Source organism: Microtus pennsylvanicus, chromosome X (assembly GCF_037038515.1).
Source record: "Microtus pennsylvanicus isolate mMicPen1 chromosome X, mMicPen1.hap1, whole genome shotgun sequence".
Lineage (NCBI taxonomy): Eukaryota > Metazoa > Chordata > Mammalia > Rodentia > Cricetidae > Microtus > Microtus pennsylvanicus.
Genome location: NC_134601.1, coordinates 105,808,570 through 105,831,357, shown reverse-complemented (window position 1 = coordinate 105,831,357; position 22,788 = coordinate 105,808,570). Strand labels below are relative to the sequence as shown.

General features: G+C 44.4%; 11 pseudogenes; all 11 read left to right on the top strand.

Moving 5' to 3' along the window:
* Positions 1-4: 4 nt before the first annotated feature.
* Positions 5-931, top strand: LOC142841136 (splicing factor YJU2 pseudogene; annotated as a pseudogene).
* Positions 932-1,015: 84 nt separating this feature from the next.
* LOC142840465 (ubiquitin-like protein 5 pseudogene) lies at positions 1,016-4,080 on the top strand (annotated as a pseudogene).
* Positions 4,081-4,197: 117 nt separating this feature from the next.
* Positions 4,198-5,139, top strand: LOC142841144 (splicing factor YJU2 pseudogene; annotated as a pseudogene).
* A 1,578-nt stretch (positions 5,140-6,717) lies between these two features.
* LOC142840464 (ubiquitin-like protein 5 pseudogene) lies at positions 6,718-8,276 on the top strand (annotated as a pseudogene).
* A 110-nt stretch (positions 8,277-8,386) lies between these two features.
* Positions 8,387-9,328, top strand: LOC142841124 (splicing factor YJU2 pseudogene; annotated as a pseudogene).
* A 1,573-nt stretch (positions 9,329-10,901) lies between these two features.
* LOC142840463 (ubiquitin-like protein 5 pseudogene) lies at positions 10,902-12,460 on the top strand (annotated as a pseudogene).
* A 116-nt stretch (positions 12,461-12,576) lies between these two features.
* Positions 12,577-13,503, top strand: LOC142841137 (splicing factor YJU2 pseudogene; annotated as a pseudogene).
* An 84-nt stretch (positions 13,504-13,587) lies between these two features.
* LOC142840462 (ubiquitin-like protein 5 pseudogene) lies at positions 13,588-16,652 on the top strand (annotated as a pseudogene).
* Positions 16,653-16,762: 110 nt separating this feature from the next.
* Positions 16,763-17,704, top strand: LOC142841123 (splicing factor YJU2 pseudogene; annotated as a pseudogene).
* A 1,573-nt stretch (positions 17,705-19,277) lies between these two features.
* LOC142840461 (ubiquitin-like protein 5 pseudogene) lies at positions 19,278-20,838 on the top strand (annotated as a pseudogene).
* Positions 20,839-20,954: 116 nt separating this feature from the next.
* On the top strand, positions 20,955-21,896 carry LOC142841214 (splicing factor YJU2 pseudogene; annotated as a pseudogene).
* The last annotated feature ends 892 nt before the right edge of the window (positions 21,897-22,788 follow it).

The following is a 22,788-nucleotide window of genomic DNA, read 5'->3' as shown; positions in this document are numbered from 1 at the left end:
CAATATGTCGGAACGGAAAATTCTAAACAAATACTACCCACCTGACTTCGACCCATCAAAAATCCCGAAACTCAAGCTACCCAAGGACCGGCAGTACGTGGTTCGACTGATGGTCCCCTTCAACATGAGGTGTAAGACATGTGGAGAATACATCTACAAGGGGAAGAAGTTCAATGCACGCAAGGAAATTGTCCAGAACGAGGCCTACCTGGACCTGCCTATCTTCCGCTTCTATATCAAGTGCACGCACTGCTTGGCCGAGATCACCTTCAAGACAGACCCTGAGAACACGAGCTACACTGTGGAGCATGGAGCCACAAGCAACTTCCAGGCAGAGAAGCTCCTGGAGGAGGAGGAAAAGCGTGTGCAAAAGGAGCTGAACAACCCCATGAAGGTCCTAGAGAAAAGCACAAAAGACTGGAAGCTGGAGATGGAGGTGCTGGAAAATCTGCAGGAGCTGAAGGACCTGAACCAGAGGCAGGCACACGTGGACTTTGAGGCCATGTTGCTGCAGCACCGCCTGTCACAGGAACAGCAGCGACAGCAGGAGGAGGAGGAAGATGAGCATGAGATTGCAGCCTTGCTGGAGGAGGCTCGCCACCGCAGGCTTCTGGAGGATTCTGACTCAGAAGATGAAGCTCCGCCTTCCCGACCAAGCTCAGCAGCAAAACCCAACCCCACAGCCATCCTGGTCGAGTCACCGAAGGCCAAGAGGAAGGCAGAGGCAGCGCGCAGCAGGGCACAGCTGGCCGGATTGGTGGTGCCAAAGAAGGTGAAGGCGGGAGCCAACAGGGGCTCAGAGCAGCTCCAGATGCCTGCCGTGGGTGCCCCCGAGAGCAGGAAGACAGCCAACCTTGCACCCCAGACACCCGGGGCCTCCTCCCTGAGCCAGCTGAGTGCATATGGGGACAGCGAGGACAGTGACTGCTGAGCCCCTACAGCTACATCACAGACCCAAGAAACCAGAGGAGGAGATGGGATCAAGGAAGGCACCTTCAGCAAGTTCCTCTTGACCATGACTCTATTGGTCCCAACATTCTTGCTTCCGTTTCTGCAGTGAGAGAAGTCCTCTGCAAGGTCAGCAGCCTCTCACTGAGCCCTACTCCTGAGACTTTTATCTACATAAAAATCTACTTAATCTCCGTGCTGTTCTGTGTATCTGCCGCCTTTACTTTGTCTCTCTCTCCAGGAAGCCTCGGGATGCTATTCCTTTCTGTAGCTCAGGATGGTACATCGCCCACAATGCTTGCATCCTTACGTTTTTTCCCTATAGAACTCCCATTAGTCCATACATAATTAAAATTGATTTCCCCCATCAAAAAAAAAAAAAAAGAATGTAATGGTGGATCTGAGAGGAGTTACTGGAGGGATAAATATCAAAACGCATTGTGTAGAATTCTCAAAGAATTAATAAAATATTTAAAATGCACATATTTCATATATAAAATATTTCTAGATTCTAGAATATGTCAAACAGCACAAAGGCTTAAGTAAGAATCATCAAATTCATAAAATATTCACCACTAACAGGTTGTAGTAGCTTGATCTTAGCTGGCTACTGTGATCAATATTATAATAGACCTGTATGATGTTGACTAGACAGAAGTAGTGCTAGCACCTCAGAAATTTTTTCTGCATCATTTCAGCACAAATCTGTCTTGGAGGATTTGCCTCCCATTACTGGTAGCTAATCTACAGGCCGAACAAGGAAGTCTAATTACAAAGTCCTTCTTCTAGATGTCTCTTTGCCAAGACAGCCTGTCTTAATTTCTCCTTCATCTCCCTGTTGTTCTTATTTTGATGTCTGTCTTTTTCTCAGTATCTTTTTCTGACTCAAACATAAATTGTTAGTTTTATCTCTTTTGAAAGCTAAAGGAGAATAACCAACTATATAATCAAAACTTTCTTTTCTTGACATTGTTTATATTAGGAAGGTGTTACAATCACAGAGTATAGTATTAATGCATGCCTGTACTCTTATTTCTGAGAAGTTTTATGCTCATTTGTTTGGAAGTCTGGGGAAGAATTCAAGAGTTTGATAATTCTCAGAAAAAAAATACCTTTTATTTATATCCTAAAAGAAAATCTCTCTTGCAATGAATTAAAGCACAGATACAGAAATAATTTTAAGAGCTATTTAAAAAACTATCTTTTCACAATTTTTATGTCGAATCCAGTTCCCACTACCTCCCCTCCTTCTTCTCCTTCACCTTCCCTCCATCTTACCCCCATCCTTCCCCCCATTCACTCCTTAGAGGGGGTAAGGCTTCCCATAAGGAGCCGAAACATCTAGCACATTGCTTTGAGGCAGCACCAAGTCCCTCCCACTAAATCTAGGCTGAACAAGGTATCTATCCAGAGAGAATGGGTTCCAAAATGCCAGAACAGTCTTCCCCAGCCTTACCACTGACACCCACACTCAGAGGGCCTAATTTGGTCCTATGCTGGTTCCCTCACTGTCAGGCCAGAGTTGGTAGACCCCATTAGCTCAGGAAATATTTCTTTTTTAAAATTCAAAATAATGGTAGAGAAGGCTGAATTGTTATTTGGAAGGGATGAAAATAAAAGAACACTGCTATATATTCTAAATACACTTGGTAAAATACTGCACACTCTGGAGCAGAGTCTTCATGATTTTCTACCAACAATAAAACATTTGTACTAAGAATTTACAGAAGACTAAAATTGGAAAGTGTATTAGAAATATGCTGTTTCAAAACCCTGAAAGATTAATATTCAGGAGGATGCCTGTATGTTTTTCTTTGGGTTCTCCTTCTTATTTAGCTTCGCTAGGATCACTAATTATAGGCTCAATGTCTTTTATTTATGGCTAGAAACCAAATATGAGTGAGTACATCCCATGTTCCTCTTTTTGGGTCTGGCTTACCTCACTCAGGATAGTGTTTTCTATTTCCATCCATTTGCATGCAAAATTCAAGAAGTCCTTGTTTTTTACTGCTGAGTAGTACACTAATATGTATATATTTCATACTTTCTTCATCCATTCTTCCATTGAAGGGCATCTAGGTTGTTTCCAGGTTCTGGCTATTACAAACAATGCTGCTATGAACATAGTTGAGCATATACTTTTGTTGTATGATAGGGCATCTCTTGGGTATATACCTACATTGGAGCACCAGATAGAAATCTCAAGGTCCAAATCAGGAGCAGAAGGAGAGAGAGCACGAGCAAGGAACTCAGGACCGCGAGGGGTGCACCCACACACTGAGACAGTGGGGATGTTCTATTGGGAACTCACCAAGGCCAGCTGGCCTGGGTCTGAAAAAGCCTGGGATAAAACCGGACTCGGTGAATATAGCGGACAATGAGGACTACTGAGAACTCACGAACAATGGCGATGGGTTTCGATCCTACTGCACGTACTGGCTTTGTGGGAGCCTAGGCAGTTTGGAGGCTCACCTTACTGGACCTGGATGGAGGTGGGGGTTCCTTGGACTTCCCACAGGCAGGGATCCCTGATTGCTCTTTGGGATGAGGAGGGAGGGGGACTTGATTGGGGGAGGGGGAGGGAAATGGGAGGCGGTGGTGGGGAAGAGACAGAAATCTTTAATAAATAAATAAATTTGTTAAAAAAAAGAAAAGAGATTTATATATTTAAACCAATGAAATAAATCACTGGTTGGTTACAAGAAAAAAAAAAAAGAATGTAATGGTGGGTCCGAATAAATAGCGAGGGGACCGAAGAACACTGCTCCTCAGGGCTCTGCGTTCGAGCTAGGTATTGTGTCGTCTATAAGTTCCACGGGTTAGAGGTCCAGCCACAACGATTGAGGTCGTTTGCAATGACCATCTAGGGAAGAAAGTCCGCTTCAAGTGCAACACCGATGACACCATCGGGGACTTGAAGAAACTGATAGTGGCCCAAAGTGGCACCCGTTGAACAAAGATCGTCCTGAAAAAGTGGTACACGATTTTTAAGGACCACGTGTCTCTGGAAGATTATGAAATCCATGATGGGATGAACCTGGAGCTTTATTACCAGTAGACGGGAATTCCTTCTCCTTGCCTACTGTGCCTTCCTCTCCCACCCTCATTTGACACTAGTATAGATGTCCATTTTTAACATCCACATGAATTAAAAAACTTCAGTGCTGCTTTGTTCCTGTCCAAAAAGGAAAAAAGAAAAAAGAAAAAAGAACACTGCTCCTTTGCTTGCTCCACAAACAGGAAGCCAATATGTCGGAACGGAAAATTCTAAACAAATACTACCCACCTGACTTCGACCCATCAAAAATCCCGAAACTCAAGCTACCCAAGGACCGGCAGTACGTGGTTCGACTGATGGTCCCCTTCAACATGAGGTGTAAGACATGTGGAGAATACATCTACAAGGGGAAGAAGTTCAATGCACGCAAGGAAATTGTCCAGAACGAGGCCTACCTGGACCTGCCTATCTTCCGCTTCTATATCAAGTGCACGCACTGCTTGGCCGAGATCACCTTCAAGACAGACCCTGAGAACACGAGCTACACTGTGGAGCATGGAGCCACAAGCAACTTCCAGGCAGAGAAGCTCCTGGAGGAGGAGGAAAAGCGTGTGCAAAAGGAGCTGAACAACCCCATGAAGGTCCTAGAGAAAAGCACAAAAGACTGGAAGCTGGAGATGGAGGTGCTGGAAAATCTGCAGGAGCTGAAGGACCTGAACCAGAGGCAGGCACACGTGGACTTTGAGGCCATGTTGCTGCAGCACCGCCTGTCACAGGAACAGCAGCGACAGCAGGAGGAGGAGGAAGATGAGCGTGAGATTGCAGCCTTGCTGGAGGAGGCTCGCCACCGCAGGCTTCTGGAGGATTCTGACTCAGAAGATGAAGCTCCGCCTTCCCGACCAAGCTCAGCAGCAAAACCCAACCCCACAGCCATCCTGGTCCAGTCACCGAAGGCCAAGAGGAAGGCAGAGGCAGCGCGCAGCAGGGCACAGCTGGCCGGATTGGTGGTGCCAAAGAAGGTGAAGGCGGGAGCCAACAGGGGCTCAGAGCAGCTCCAGATGCCTGCCGTGGGTGCCCCCGAGAGCAGGAAGACAGCCAACCTTGCACCCCAGACACCCGGGGCCTCCTCCCTGAGCCAGCTGAGTGCATATGGGGACAGCGAGGACAGTGACTGCTGAGCCCCTACAGCTACATCACAGACCCAAGAAACCAGAGGAGGAGATGGGATCAAGGAAGGCACCTTCAGCAAGTTCCTCTTGACCATGACTCTATTGGTCCCAACATTCTTGCTTCCGTTTCTGCAGTGAGAGAAGTCCTCTGCAAGGTCAGCAGCCTCTCACTGAGCCCTACTCCTGAGACTTTTATCTACATAAAAATCTACTTAATCTCCGTGCTGTTCTGTGTATCTGCCGCCTTTACTTTGTCTCTCTCTCCAGGAAGCCTCGGGATGCTATTCCTTTCTGTAGCTCAGGATGGTACATCGCCCACAATGCTTGCATCCTTACGTTTTTTCCCTATAGAACTCCCATTAGTCCATACATAATTAAAATTGATTTCCCCCATCAAAAAAAAAAAAAAAAAAGAATGTAATGGTGGATCTGAGAGGAGTTACTGGAGGGATAAATATCAAAACGCATTGTGTAGAATTCTCAAAGAATTAATAAAATATTTAAAATGCACATATTTCATATATAAAATATTTCTAGATTCTAGAATATGTCAAACAGCACAAAGGCTTAAGTAAGAATCATCAAATTCATAAAATATTCACCACTAACAGGTTGTAGTAGCTTGATCTTAGCTGGCTACTGTGATCAATATTATAATAGACCTGTATGATGTTGACTAGACAGAAGTAGTGCTAGCACCTCAGAAATTTTTTCTGCATCATTTCAGCACAAATCTGTCTTGGAGGATTTGCCTCCCATTACTGGTAGCTAATCTACAGGCCGAACAAGGAAGTCTAATTACAAAGTCCTTCTTCTAGATGTCTCTTTGCCAAGACAGCCTGTCTTAATTTCTCCTTCATCTCCCTGTTGTTCTTATTTTGATGTCTGTCTTTTTCTCAGTATCTTTTTCTGACTCAAACATAAATTGTTAGTTTTATCTCTTTTGAAAGCTAAAGGAGAATAACCAACTATATAATCAAAACTTTCTTTTCTTGACATTGTTTATATTAGGAAGGTGTTACAATCACAGAGTATAGTATTAATGCATGCCTGTACTCTTATTTCTGAGAAGTTTTATGCTCATTTGTTTGGAAGTCTGGGGAAGAATTCAAGAGTTTGATAATTCTCAGAAAAAAAATACCTTTTATTTATATCCTAAAAGAAAATCTCTCTTGCAATGAATTAAAGCACAGATACAGAAATAATTTTAAGAGCTATTTAAAAAACTATCTTTTCACAATTTTTATGTCGAATCCAGTTCCCACTACCTCCCCTCCTTCTTCTCCTTCACCTTCCCTCCATCTTACCCCCATCCTTCCCCCCATTCACTCCTTAGAGGGGGTAAGGCTTCCCATAAGGAGCCGAAACATCTAGCACATTGCTTTGAGGCAGCACCAAGTCCCTCCCACTAAATCTAGGCTGAACAAGGTATCTATCCAGAGAGAATGGGTTCCAAAATGCCAGAACAGTCTTCCCCAGCCTTACCACTGACACCCACACTCAGAGGGCCTAATTTGGTCCTATGCTGGTTCCCTCACTGTCAGGCCAGAGTTGGTAGACCCCATTAGCTCAGGAAATATTTCTTTTTTAAAATTCAAAATAATGGTAGAGAAGGCTGAATTGTTATTTGGAAGGGATGAAAATAAAAGAACACTGCTATATATTCTAAATACACTTGGTAAAATACTGCACACTCTGGAGCAGAGTCTTCATGATTTTCTACCAACAATAAAACATTTGTACTAAGAATTTACAGAAGACTAAAATTGGAAAGTGTATTAGAAATATGCTGTTTCAAAACCCTGAAAGATTAATATTCAGGAGGATGCCTGTATGTTTTTCTTTGGGTTCTCCTTCTTATTTAGCTTCGCTAGGATCACTAATTATAGGCTCAATGTCTTTTATTTATGGCTAGAAACCAAATATGAGTGAGTACATCCCATGTTCCTCTTTTTGGGTCTGGCTTACCTCACTCAGGATAGTGTTTTCTATTTCCATCCATTTGCATGCAAAATTCAAGAAGTCCTTGTTTTTTACTGCTGAGTAGTACACTAATATGTATATATTTCATACTTTCTTCATCCATTCTTCCATTGAAGGGCATCTAGGTTGTTTCCAGGTTCTGGCTATTACAAACAATGCTGCTATGAACATAGTTGAGCATATACTTTTGTTGTATGATAGGGCATCTCTTGGGTATATACCTACATTGGAGCACCAGATAGAAATCTCAAGGTCCAAATCAGGAGCAGAAGGAGAGAGAGCACGAGCAAGGAACTCAGGACCGCGAGGGGTGCACCCACACACTGAGACAGTGGGGATGTTCTATTGGGAACTCACCAAGGCCAGCTGGCCTGGGTCTGAAAAAGCCTGGGATAAAACCGGACTCGGTGAATATAGCGGACAATGAGGACTACTGAGAACTCACGAACAATGGCGATGGGTTTCGATCCTACTGCACGTACTGGCTTTGTGGGAGCCTAGGCAGTTTGGAGGCTCACCTTACTGGACCTGGATGGAGGTGGGGGTTCCTTGGACTTCCCACAGGCAGGGATCCCTGATTGCTCTTTGGGATGAGGAGGGAGGGGGACTTGATTGGGGGAGGGGGAGGGAAATGGGAGGCGGTGGTGGGGAAGAGACAGAAATCTTTAATAAATAAATAAATTTGTTAAAAAAAAGAAAAGAGATTTATATATTTAAACCAATGAAATAAATCACTGGTTGGTTACAAGAAAAAAAAAAAAGAATGTAATGGTGGGTCCGAATAAATAGCGAGGGGACCGAAGAACACTGCTCCTCAGGGCTCTGCGTTCGAGCTAGGTATTGTGTCGTCTATAAGTTCCACGGGTTAGAGGTCCAGCCACAACGATTGAGGTCGTTTGCAATGACCATCTAGGGAAGAAAGTCCGCTTCAAGTGCAACACCGATGACACCATCGGGGACTTGAAGAAACTGATAGTGGCCCAAAGTGGCACCCGTTGAACAAAGATCGTCCTGAAAAAGTGGTACACGATTTTTAAGGACCACGTGTCTCTGGAAGATTATGAAATCCATGATGGGATGAACCTGGAGCTTTATTACCAGTAGACGGGAATTCCTTCTCCTTGCCTACTGTGCCTTCCTCTCCCACCCTCATTTGACACTAGTATAGATGTCCATTTTTAACATTCACATGAATTAAAAAACTTCAGTGCTGCTTTGTTCCTGTCCAAAAAGGAAAAAAGAAAAAAGAACACTGCTCCTTTGCTTGCTCCACAAACAGGAAGCCAATATGTCGGAACGGAAAATTCTAAACAAATACTACCCACCTGACTTCGACCCATCAAAAATCCCGAAACTCAAGCTACCCAAGGACCGGCAGTACGTGGTTCGACTGATGGTCCCCTTCAACATGAGGTGTAAGACATGTGGAGAATACATCTACAAGGGGAAGAAGTTCAATGCACGCAAGGAAATTGTCCAGAACGAGGCCTACCTGGACCTGCCTATCTTCCGCTTCTATATCAAGTGCACGCACTGCTTGGCCGAGATCACCTTCAAGACAGACCCTGAGAACACGAGCTACACTGTGGAGCATGGAGCCACACGCAACTTCCAGGCAGAGAAGCTCCTGGAGGAGGAGGAAAAGCGTGTGCAAAAGGAGCTGAACAACCCCATGAAGGTCCTAGAGAAAAGCACAAAAGACTGGAAGCTGGAGATGGAGGTGCTGGAAAATCTGCAGGAGCTGAAGGACCTGAACCAGAGGCAGGCACACGTGGACTTTGAGGCCATGTTGCTGCAGCACCGCCTGTCACAGGAACAGCAGCGACAGCAGGAGGAGGAGGAAGATGAGCGTGAGATTGCAGCCTTGCTGGAGGAGGCTCGCCACCGCAGGCTTCTGGAGGATTCTGACTCAGAAGATGAAGCTCCGCCTTCCCGACCAAGCTCAGCAGCAAAACCCAACCCCACAGCCATCCTGGTCGAGTCACCGAAGGCCAAGAGGAAGGCAGAGGCAGCGCGCAGCAGGGCACAGCTGGCCGGATTGGTGGTGCCAAAGAAGGTGAAGGCGGGAGCCAACAGGGGCTCAGAGCAGCTCCAGATGCCTGCCGTGGGTGCCCCCGAGAGCAGGAAGACAGCCAACCTTGCACCCCAGACACCCGGGGCCTCCTCCCTGAGCCAGCTGAGTGCATATGGGGACAGCGAGGACAGTGACTGCTGAGCCCCTACAGCTACATCACAGACCCAAGAAACCAGAGGAGGAGATGGGATCAAGGAAGGCACCTTCAGCAAGTTCCTCTTGACCATGACTCTATTGGTCCCAACATTCTTGCTTCCGTTTCTGCAGTGAGAGAAGTCCTCTGCAAGGTCAGCAGCCTCTCACTGAGCCCTACTCCTGAGACTTTTATCTACATAAAAATCTACTTAATCTCCGTGCTGTTCTGTGTATCTGCCGCCTTTACTTTGTCTCTCTCTCCAGGAAGCCTCGGGATGCTATTCCTTTCTGTAGCTCAGGATGGTACATCGCCCACAATGCTTGCATCCTTACGTTTTTTCCCTATAGAACTCCCATTAGTCCATACATAATTAAAATTGATTTCCCCCATCAAAAAAAAAAAAAGAATGTAATGGTGGATCTGAGAGGAGTTACTGGAGGGATAAATATCAAAACGCATTGTGTAGAATTCTCAAAGAATTAATAAAATATTTAAAATGCACATATTTCATATATAAAATATTTCTAGATTCTAGAATATGTCAAACAGCACAAAGGCTTAAGTAAGAATCATCAAATTCATAAAATATTCACCACTAACAGGTTGTAGTAGCTTGATCTTAGCTGGCTACTGTGATCAATATTATAATAGACCTGTATGATGTTGACTAGACAGAAGTAGTGCTAGCACCTCAGAAATTTTTTCTGCATCATTTCAGCACAAATCTGTCTTGGAGGATTTGCCTCCCATTACTGGTAGCTAATCTACAGGCCGAACAAGGAAGTCTAATTACAAAGTCCTTCTTCTAGATGTCTCTTTGCCAAGACAGCCTGTCTTAATTTCTCCTTCATCTCCCTGTTGTTCTTATTTTGATGTCTGTCTTTTTCTCAGTATCTTTTTCTGACTCAAACATAAATTGTTAGTTTTATCTCTTTTGAAAGCTAAAGGAGAATAACCAACTATATAATCAAAACTTTCTTTTCTTGACATTGTTTATATTAGGAAGGTGTTACAATCACAGAGTATAGTATTAATGCATGCCTGTACTCTTATTTCTGAGAAGTTTTATGCTCATTTGTTTGGAAGTCTGGGGAAGAATTCAAGAGTTTGATAATTCTCAGAAAAAAAATACCTTTTATTTATATCCTAAAAGAAAATCTCTCTTGCAATGAATTAAAGCACAGATACAGAAATAATTTTAAGAGCTATTTAAAAAACTATCTTTTCACAATTTTTATGTCGAATCCAGTTCCCACTACCTCCCCTCCTTCTTCTCCTTCACCTTCCCTCCATCTTACCCCCATCCTTCCCCCCATTCACTCCTTAGAGGGGGTAAGGCTTCCCATAAGGAGCCGAAACATCTAGCACATTGCTTTGAGGCAGCACCAAGTCCCTCCCACTAAATCTAGGCTGAACAAGGTATCTATCCAGAGAGAATGGGTTCCAAAATGCCAGAACAGTCTTCCCCAGCCTTACCACTGACACCCACACTCAGAGGGCCTAATTTGGTCCTATGCTGGTTCCCTCACTGTCAGGCCAGAGTTGGTAGACCCCATTAGCTCAGGAAATATTTCTTTTTTAAAATTCAAAATAATGGTAGAGAAGGCTGAATTGTTATTTGGAAGGGATGAAAATAAAAGAACACTGCTATATATTCTAAATACACTTGGTAAAATACTGCACACTCTGGAGCAGAGTCTTCATGATTTTCTACCAACAATAAAACATTTGTACTAAGAATTTACAGAAGACTAAAATTGGAAAGTGTATTAGAAATATGCTGTTTCAAAACCCTGAAAGATTAATATTCAGGAGGATGCCTGTATGTTTTTCTTTGGGTTCTCCTTCTTATTTAGCTTCGCTAGGATCACTAATTATAGGCTCAATGTCTTTTATTTATGGCTAGAAACCAAATATGAGTGAGTACATCCCATGTTCCTCTTTTTGGGTCTGGCTTACCTCACTCAGGATAGTGTTTTCTATTTCCATCCATTTGCATGCAAAATTCAAGAAGTCCTTGTTTTTTACTGCTGAGTAGTACACTAATATGTATATATTTCATACTTTCTTCATCCATTCTTCCATTGAAGGGCATCTAGGTTGTTTCCAGGTTCTGGCTATTACAAACAATGCTGCTATGAACATAGTTGAGCATATACTTTTGTTGTATGATAGGGCATCTCTTGGGTATATACCTACATTGGAGCACCAGATAGAAATCTCAAGGTCCAAATCAGGAGCAGAAGGAGAGAGAGCACGAGCAAGGAACTCAGGACCGCGAGGGGTGCACCCACACACTGAGACAGTGGGGATGTTCTATTGGGAACTCAAAAAGGCCAGCTGGCCTGGGTCTGAAAAAGCCTGGGATAAAACCGGACTCGGTGAATATAGCGGACAATGAGGACTACTGAGAACTCACGAACAATGGCGATGGGTTTCGATCCTACTGCACGTACTGGCTTTGTGGGAGCCTAGGCAGTTTGGAGGCTCACCTTACTGGACCTGGATGGAGGTGGGGGTTCCTTGGACTTCCCACAGGCAGGGATCCCTGATTGCTCTTTGGGATGAGGAGGGAGGGGGACTTGATTGGGAGAGGGGGAGGGAAATGGGAGGCGGTGGTAGGGAAGAGACAGAAATCTTTAATAAATAAATAAATTTGTTAAAAAAAAGAAAAGAGATTTATATATTTAAACCAATGAAATAAATCACTGGTTGGTTACAAGAAAAAAAAAAAAGAATGTAATGGTGGGTCCGAATAAATAGCGAGGGGACCGAAGAACACTGCTCCTCAGGGCTCTGCGTTCGAGCTAGGTATTGTGTCGTCTATAAGTTCCACGGGTTAGTGGTCCAGCCACAACGATTGAGGTCGTTTGCAATGACCATCTAGGGAAGAAAGTCCGCTTCAAGTGCAACACCGATGACACCATCGGGGACTTGAAGAAACTGATAGTGGCCCAAAGTGGCACCCGTTGAACAAAGATCGTCCTGAAAAAGTGGTACACGATTTTTAAGGACCACGTGTCTCTGGAAGATTATGAAATCCATGATGGGATGAACCTGGAGCTTTATTACCAGTAGACGGGAATTCCTTCTCCTTGCCTACTGTGCCTTCCTCTCCCACCCTCATTTGACACTAGTATAGATGTCCATTTTTAACATCCACATGAATTAAAAAACTTCAGTGCTGCTTTGTTCCTGTCCAAAAAGGAAAAAAGAAAAAGAAAAAAGAACACTTCTCCTTTGCTTGCTCCACAAACAGGAAGCCAATATGTCGGAACGGAAAATTCTAAACAAATACTACCCACCTGACTTCGACCCATCAAAAATCCCGAAACTCAAGCTACCCAAGGACCGGCAGTACGTGGTTCGACTGATGGTCCCCTTCAACATGAGGTGTAAGACATGTGGAGAATACATCTACAAGGGGAAGAAGTTCAATGCACGCAAGGAAATTGTCCAGAACGAGGCCTACCTGGACCTGCCTATCTTCCGCTTCTATATCAAGTGCACGCACTGCTTGGCCGAGATCACCTTCAAGACAGACCCTGAGAACACGAGCTACACTGTGGAGCATGGAGCCACAAGCAACTTCCAGGCAGAGAAGCTCCTGGAGGAGGAGGAAAAGCGTGTGCAAAAGGAGCTGAACAACCCCATGAAGGTCCTAGAGAAAAGCACAAAAGACTGGAAGCTGGAGATGGAGGTGCTGGAAAATCTGCAGGAGCTGAAGGACCTGAACCAGAGGCAGGCACACGTGGACTTTGAGGCCATGTTGCTGCAGCACCGCCTGTCACAGGAACAGCAGCGACAGCAGGAGGAGGAGGAAGATGAGCATGAGATTGCAGCCTTGCTGGAGGAGGCTCGCCACCGCAGGCTTCTGGAGGATTCTGACTCAGAAGATGAAGCTCCGCCTTCCCGACCAAGCTCAGCAGCAAAACCCAACCCCACAGCCATCCTGGTCGAGTCACCGAAGGCCAAGAGGAAGGCAGAGGCAGCGCGCAGCAGGGCACAGCTGGCCGGATTGGTGGTGCCAAAGAAGGTGAAGGCGGGAGCCAACAGGGGCTCAGAGCAGCTCCAGATGCCTGCCGTGGGTGCCCCCGAGAGCAGGAAGACAGCCAACCTTGCACCCCAGACACCCGGGGCCTCCTCCCTGAGCCAGCTGAGTGCATATGGGGACAGCGAGGACAGTGACTGCTGAGCCCCTACAGCTACATCACAGACCCAAGAAACCAGAGGAGGAGATGGGATCAAGGAAGGCACCTTCAGCAAGTTCCTCTTGACCATGACTCTATTGGTCCCAACATTCTTGCTTCCGTTTCTGCAGTGAGAGAAGTCCTCTGCAAGGTCAGCAGCCTCTCACTGAGCCCTACTCCTGAGACTTTTATCTACATAAAAATCTACTTAATCTCCGTGCTGTTCTGTGTATCTGCCGCCTTTACTTTGTCTCTCTCTCCAGGAAGCCTCGGGATGCTATTCCTTTCTGTAGCTCAGGATGGTACATCGCCCACAATGCTTGCATCCTTACGTTTTTTCCCTATAGAACTCCCATTAGTCCATACATAATTAAAATTGATTTCCCCCATCAAAAAAAAAAAAAAAGAATGTAATGGTGGATCTGAGAGGAGTTACTGGAGGGATAAATATCAAAACGCATTGTGTAGAATTCTCAAAGAATTAATAAAATATTTAAAATGCACATATTTCATATATAAAATATTTCTAGATTCTAGAATATGTCAAACAGCACAAAGGCTTAAGTAAGAATCATCAAATTCATAAAATATTCACCACTAACAGGTTGTAGTAGCTTGATCTTAGCTGGCTACTGTGATCAATATTATAATAGACCTGTATGATGTTGACTAGACAGAAGTAGTGCTAGCACCTCAGAAATTTTTTCTGCATCATTTCAGCACAAATCTGTCTTGGAGGATTTGCCTCCCATTACTGGTAGCTAATCTACAGGCCGAACAAGGAAGTCTAATTACAAAGTCCTTCTTCTAGATGTCTCTTTGCCAAGACAGCCTGTCTTAATTTCTCCTTCATCTCCCTGTTGTTCTTATTTTGATGTCTGTCTTTTTCTCAGTATCTTTTTCTGACTCAAACATAAATTGTTAGTTTTATCTCTTTTGAAAGCTAAAGGAGAATAACCAACTATATAATCAAAACTTTCTTTTCTTGACATTGTTTATATTAGGAAGGTGTTACAATCACAGAGTATAGTATTAATGCATGCCTGTACTCTTATTTCTGAGAAGTTTTATGCTCATTTGTTTGGAAGTCTGGGGAAGAATTCAAGAGTTTGATAATTCTCAGAAAAAAAATACCTTTTATTTATATCCTAAAAGAAAATCTCTCTTGCAATGAATTAAAGCACAGATACAGAAATAATTTTAAGAGCTATTTAAAAAACTATCTTTTCACAATTTTTATGTCGAATCCAGTTCCCACTACCTCCCCTCCTTCTTCTCCTTCACCTTCCCTCCATCTTACCCCCATCCTTCCCCCCATTCACTCCTTAGAGGGGGTAAGGCTTCCCATAAGGAGCCGAAACATCTAGCACATTGCTTTGAGGCAGCACCAAGTCCCTCCCACTAAATCTAGGCTGAACAAGGTATCTATCCAGAGAGAATGGGTTCCAAAATGCCAGAACAGTCTTCCCCAGCCTTACCACTGACACCCACACTCAGAGGGCCTAATTTGGTCCTATGCTGGTTCCCTCACTGTCAGGCCAGAGTTGGTAGACCCCATTAGCTCAGGAAATATTTCTTTTTTAAAATTCAAAATAATGGTAGAGAAGGCTGAATTGTTATTTGGAAGGGATGAAAATAAAAGAACACTGCTATATATTCTAAATACACTTGGTAAAATACTGCACACTCTGGAGCAGAGTCTTCATGATTTTCTACCAACAATAAAACATTTGTACTAAGAATTTACAGAAGACTAAAATTGGAAAGTGTATTAGAAATATGCTGTTTCAAAACCCTGAAAGATTAATATTCAGGAGGATGCCTGTATGTTTTTCTTTGGGTTCTCCTTCTTATTTAGCTTCGCTAGGATCACTAATTATAGGCTCAATGTCTTTTATTTATGGCTAGAAACCAAATATGAGTGAGTACATCCCATGTTCCTCTTTTTGGGTCTGGCTTACCTCACTCAGGATAGTGTTTTCTATTTCCATCCATTTGCATGCAAAATTCAAGAAGTCCTTGTTTTTTACTGCTGAGTAGTACACTAATATGTATATATTTCATACTTTCTTCATCCATTCTTCCATTGAAGGGCATCTAGGTTGTTTCCAGGTTCTGGCTATTACAAACAATGCTGCTATGAACATAGTTGAGCATATACTTTTGTTGTATGATAGGGCATCTCTTGGGTATATACCTACATTGGAGCACCAGATAGAAATCTCAAGGTCCAAATCAGGAGCAGAAGGAGAGAGAGCACGAGCAAGGAACTCAGGACCGCGAGGGGTGCACCCACACACTGAGACAGTGGGGATGTTCTATTGGGAACTCACCAAGGCCAGCTGGCCTGGGTCTGAAAAAGCCTGGGATAAAACCGGACTCGGTGAATATAGCGGACAATGAGGACTACTGAGAACTCACGAACAATGGCGATGGGTTTCGATCCTACTGCACGTACTGGCTTTGTGGGAGCCTAGGCAGTTTGGAGGCTCACCTTACTGGACCTGGATGGAGGTGGGGGTTCCTTGGACTTCCCACAGGCAGGGATCCCTGATTGCTCTTTGGGATGAGGAGGGAGGGGGACTTGATTGGGGGAGGGGGAGGGAAATGGGAGGCGGTGGTGGGGAAGAGACAGAAATCTTTAATAAATAAATAAATTTGTTAAAAAAAAGAAAAGAGATTTATATATTTAAACCAATGAAATAAATCACTGGTTGGTTACAAGAAAAAAAAAAAAGAATGTAATGGTGGGTCCGAATAAATAGCGAGGGGACCGAAGAACACTGCTCCTCAGGGCTCTGCGTTCGAGCTAGGTATTGTGTCGTCTATAAGTTCCACGGGTTAGAGGTCCAGCCACAACGATTGAGGTCGTTTGCAATGACCATCTAGGGAAGAAAGTCCGCTTCAAGTGCAACACCGATGACACCATCGGGGACTTGAAGAAACTGATAGTGGCCCAAAGTGGCACCCGTTGAACAAAGATCGTCCTGAAAAAGTGGTACACGATTTTTAAGGACCACGTGTCTCTGGAAGATTATGAAATCCATGATGGGATGAACCTGGAGCTTTATTACCAGTAGACGGGAATTCCTTCTCCTTGCCTACTGTGCCTTCCTCTCCCACCCTCATTTGACACTAGTATAGATGTCCATTTTTAACATTCACATGAATTAAAAAACTTCAGTGCTGCTTTGTTCCTGTCCAAAAAGGAAAAAAGAAAAAAGAACACTGCTCCTTTGCTTGCTCCACAAACAGGAAGCCAATATGTCGGAACGGAAAATTCTAAACAAATACTACCCACCTGACTTCGACCCATCAAAAATCCCGAAACTCAAGCTACCCAAGGACCGGCAGTACGTGGTTCGACTGATGGTCCCCTTCAACATGAGGTGTAAGACATGTGGAGAATACATCTACAAGGGGAAGAAGTTCAATGCACGCAAGGAAATTGTCCAGAACGAGGCCTACCTGGACCTGCCTATCTTCCGCTTCTATATCAAGTGCACGCACTGCTTGGCCGAGATCACCTTCAAGACAGACCCTGAGAACACGAGCTACACTGTGGAGCATGGAGCCACACGCAACTTCCAGGCAGAGAAGCTCCTGGAGGAGGAGGAAAAGCGTGTGCAAAAGGAGCTGAACAACCCCATGAAGGTCCTAGAGAAAAGCACAAAAGACTGGAAGCTGGAGATGGAGGTGCTGGAAAATCTGCAGGAGCTGAAGGACCTGAACCAGAGGCAGGCACACGTGGACTTTGAGGCCATGTTGCTGCAGCACCGCCTGTCACAGGAACAGCAGCGACAGCAGGAGGAGGAGGAAGATGAGCGTGAGATTGCAGCCTTGCTGGAGGAGGCTCGCCACCGCAGGCTTCTGGAGGATTCTGACTCAGAAGATGAAGCTCCGCCTTCCCGACCAAGCTCAGCAGCAAAACCCAACCCCACAGCCATCCTGGTCGAGTCACCGAAGGCCAAGAGGAAGGCAGAGGCAGCGCGCAGCAGGGCACAGCTGGCCGGATTGGTGGTGCCAAAGAAGGTGAAGGCGGGAGCCAACAGGGGCTCAGAGCAGCTCCAGATGCCTGCCGTGGGTGCCCCCGAGAGCAGGAAGACAGCCAACCTTGCACCCCAGACACCCGGGGCCTCCTCCCTGAGCCAGCTGAGTGCATATGGGGACAGCGAGGACAGTGACTGCTGAGCCCCTACAGCTACATCACAGACCCAAGAAACCAGAGGAGGAGATGGGATCAAGGAAGGCACCTTCAGCAAGTTCCTCTTGACCATGACTCTATTGGTCCCAACATTCTTGCTTCCGTTTCTGCAGTGAGAGAAGTCCTCTGCAAGGTCAGCAGCCTCTCACTGAGCCCTACTCCTGAGACTTTTATCTACATAAAAATCTACTTAATCTCCGTGCTGTTCTGTGTATCTGCCGCCTTTACTTTGTCTCTCTCTCCAGGAAGCCTCGGGATGCTATTCCTTTCTGTAGCTCAGGATGGTACATCGCCCACAATGCTTGCATCCTTACGTTTTTTCCCTATAGAACTCCCATTAGTCCATACATAATTAAAATTGATTTCCCCCATCAAAAAAAAAAAAAGAATGTAATGGTGGATCTGAGAGGAGTTACTGGAGGGATAAATATCAAAACGCATTGTGTAGAATTCTCAAAGAATTAATAAAATATTTAAAATGCACATATTTCATATATAAAATATTTCTAGATTCTAGAATATGTCAAACAGCACAAAGGCTTAAGTAAGAATCATCAAATTCATAAAATATTCACCACTAACAGGTTGTAGTAGCTTGATCTTAGCTGGCTACTGTGATCAATATTATAATAGACCTGTATGATGTTGACTAGACAGAAGTAGTGCTAGCACCTCAGAAATTTTTTCTGCATCATTTCAGCACAAATCTGTCTTGGAGGATTTGCCTCCCATTACTGGTAGCTAATCTACAGGCCGAACAAGGAAGTCTAATTACAAAGTCCTTCTTCTAGATGTCTCTTTGCCAAGACAGCCTGTCTTAATTTCTCCTTCATCTCCCTGTTGTTCTTATTTTGATGTCTGTCTTTTTCTCAGTATCTTTTTCTGACTCAAACATAAATTGTTAGTTTTATCTCTTTTGAAAGCTAAAGGAGAATAACCAACTATATAATCAAAACTTTCTTTTCTTGACATTGTTTATATTAGGAAGGTGTTACAATCACAGAGTATAGTATTAATGCATGCCTGTACTCTTATTTCTGAGAAGTTTTATGCTCATTTGTTTGGAAGTCTGGGGAAGAATTCAAGAGTTTGATAATTCTCAGAAAAAAAATACCTTTTATTTATATCCTAAAAGAAAATCTCTCTTGCAATGAATTAAAGCACAGATACAGAAATAATTTTAAGAGCTATTTAAAAAACTATCTTTTCACAATTTTTATGTCGAATCCAGTTCCCACTACCTCCCCTCCTTCTTCTCCTTCACCTTCCCTCCATCTTACCCCCATCCTTCCCCCCATTCACTCCTTAGAGGGGGTAAGGCTTCCCATAAGGAGCCGAAACATCTAGCACATTGCTTTGAGGCAGCACCAAGTCCCTCCCACTAAATCTAGGCTGAACAAGGTATCTATCCAGAGAGAATGGGTTCCAAAATGCCAGAACAGTCTTCCCCAGCCTTACCACTGACACCCACACTCAGAGGGCCTAATTTGGTCCTATGCTGGTTCCCTCACTGTCAGGCCAGAGTTGGTAGACCCCATTAGCTCAGGAAATATTTCTTTTTTAAAATTCAAAATAATGGTAGAGAAGGCTGAATTGTTATTTGGAAGGGATGAAAATAAAAGAACACTGCTATATATTCTAAATACACTTGGTAAAATACTGCACACTCTGGAGCAGAGTCTTCATGATTTTCTACCAACAATAAAACATTTGTACTAAGAATTTACAGAAGACTAAAATTGGAAAGTGTATTAGAAATATGCTGTTTCAAAACCCTGAAAGATTAATATTCAGGAGGATGCCTGTATGTTTTTCTTTGGGTTCTCCTTCTTATTTAGCTTCGCTAGGATCACTAATTATAGGCTCAATGTCTTTTATTTATGGCTAGAAACCAAATATGAGTGAGTACATCCCATGTTCCTCTTTTTGGGTCTGGCTTACCTCACTCAGGATAGTGTTTTCTATTTCCATCCATTTGCATGCAAAATTCAAGAAGTCCTTGTTTTTTACTGCTGAGTAGTACACTAATATGTATATATTTCATACTTTCTTCATCCATTCTTCCATTGAAGGGCATCTAGGTTGTTTCCAGGTTCTGGCTATTACAAACAATGCTGCTATGAACATAGTTGAGCATATACTTTTGTTGTATGATAGGGCATCTCTTGGGTATATACCTACATTGGAGCACCAGATAGAAATCTCAAGGTCCAAATCAGGAGCAGAAGGAGAGAGAGCACGAGCAAGGAACTCAGGACCGCGAGGGGTGCACCCACACACTGAGACAGTGGGGATGTTCTATTGGGAACTCACCAAGGCCAGCTGGCCTGGGTCTGAAAAAGCCTGGGATAAAACCGGACTCGGTGAATATAGCGGACAATGAGGACTACTGAGAACTCACGAACAATGGCGATGGGTTTCGATCCTACTGCACGTACTGGCTTTGTGGGAGCCTAGGCAGTTTGGAGGCTCACCTTACTGGACCTGGATGGAGGTGGGGGTTCCTTGGACTTCCCACAGGCAGGGATCCCTGATTGCTCTTTGGGATGAGGAGGGAGGGGGACTTGATTGGGGGAGGGGGAGGGAAATGGGAGGCGGTGGTGGGGAAGAGACAGAAATCTTTAATAAATAAATAAATTTGTTAAAAAAAAGAAAAGAGATTTATATATTTAAACCAATGAAATAAATCACTGGTTGGTTACAAGAAAAAAAAAAAAAAGAATGTAATGGTGGGTCCGAATAAATAGCGAGGGGACCGAAGAACACTGCTCCTCAGGGCTCTGCGTTCGAGCTAGGTATTGTGTCGTCTATAAGTTCCACGGGTTAGAGGTCCAGCCACAACGATTGAGGTCGTTTGCAATGACCATCTAGGGAAGAAAGTCCGCTTCAAGTGCAACACCGATGACACCATCGGGGACTTGAAGAAACTGATAGTGGCCCAAAGTGGCACCCGTTGAACAAAGATCGTCCTGAAAAAGTGGTACACGATTTTTAAGGACCACGTGTCTCTGGAAGATTATGAAATCCATGATGGGATGAACCTGGAGCTTTATTACCAGTAGACGGGAATTCCTTCTCCTTGCCTACTGTGCCTTCCTCTCCCACCCTCATTTGACACTAGTATAGATGTCCATTTTTAACATTCACATGAATTAAAAAACTTCAGTGCTGCTTTGTTCCTGTCCAAAAAGGAAAAAAGAAAAAGAAAAAAGAACACTGCTCCTTTGCTTGCTCCACAAACAGGAAGCCAATATGTCGGAACGGAAAATTCTAAACAAATACTACCCACCTGACTTCGACCCATCAAAAATCCCGAAACTCAAGCTACCCAAGGACCGGCAGTACATGGTTCGACTGATGGTCCCCTTCAAAACGAGGTGTAAGACATGTGGAGAATACATCTACAAGGGGAAGAAGTTCAATGCACGCAAGGAAATTGTCCAGAACGAGGCCTACCTGGACCTGCCTATCTTCCGCTTCTATATCAAGTGCACGCACTGCTTGGCCGAGATCACCTTCAAGACAGACCCTGAGAACACGAGCTACACTGTGGAGCATGGAGCCACAAGCAACTTCCAGGCAGAGAAGCTCCTGGAGGAGGAGGAAAAGCGTGTGCAAAAGGAGCTGAACAACCCCATGAAGGTCCTAGAGAAAAGCACAAAAGACTGGAAGCTGGAGATGGAGGTGCTGGAAAATCTGCAGGAGCTGAAGGACCTGAACCAGAGGCAGGCACACGTGGACTTTGAGGCCATGTTGCTGCAGCACCGCCTGTCACAGGAACAGCAGCGACAGCAGGAGGAGGAGGAAGATGAGCGTGAGATTGCAGCCTTGCTGGAGGAGGCTCGCCACCGCAGGCTTCTGGAGGATTCTGACTCAGAAGATGAAGCTCCGCCTTCCCGACCAAGCTCAGCAGCAAAACCCAACCCCACAGCCATCCTGGTCCAGTCACCGAAGGCCAAGAGGAAGGCAGAGGCAGCGCGCAGCAGGGCACAGCTGGCCGGATTGGTGGTGCCAAAGAAGGTGAAGGCGGGAGCCAACAGGGGCTCAGAGCAGCTCCAGATGCCTGCCGTGGGTGCCCCCGAGAGCAGGAAGACAGCCAACCTTGCACCCCAGACACCCGGGGCCTCCTCCCTGAGCCAGCTGAGTGCATATGGGGACAGCGAGGACAGTGACTGCTGAGCCCCTACAGCTACATCACAGACCCAAGAAACCAGAGGAGGAGATGGGATCAAGGAAGGCACCTTCAGCAAGTTCCTCTTGACCATGACTCTATTGGTCCCAACATTCTTGCTTCCGTTTCTGCAGTGAGAGAAGTCCTCTGCAAGGTCAGCAGCCTCTCACTGAGCCCTACTCCTGAGACTTTTATCTACATAAAAATCTACTTAATCTCCGTGCTGTTCTGTTTATCTGCCGCCTTTACTTTGTCTCTCTCTCCAGGAAGCCTCGGGATGCTATTCCTTTCTGTAGCTCAGGATGGTACATCGCCCACAATGCTTGCATCCTTACGTTTTTTCCCTATAGAACTCCCATTAGTCCATACATAATTAAAATTGATTTCCCCCATCAAAAAAAAAAAAGAATGTAATGGTGGATCTGAGAGGAGTTACTGGAGGGATAAATATCAAAACGCATTGTGTAGAATTCTCAAAGAATTAATAAAATATTTAAAATGCACATATTTCATATATAAAATATTTCTAGATTCTAGAATATGTCAAACAGCACAAAGGCTTAAGTAAGAATCATCAAATTCATAAAATATTCACCACTAACAGGTTGTAGTAGCTTGATCTTAGCTGGCTACTGTGATCAATATTATAATAGACCTGTATGATGTTGACTAGACAGAAGTAGTGCTAGCACCTCAGAAATTTTTTCTGCATCATTTCAGCACAAATCTGTCTTGGAGGATTTGCCTCCCATTACTGGTAGCTAATCTACAGGCCGAACAAGGAAGTCTAATTACAAAGTCCTTCTTCTAGATGTCTCTTTGCCAAGACAGCCTGTCTTAATTTCTCCTTCATCTCCCTGTTGTTCTTATTTTGATGTCTGTCTTTTTCTCAGTATCTTTTTCTGACTCAAACAT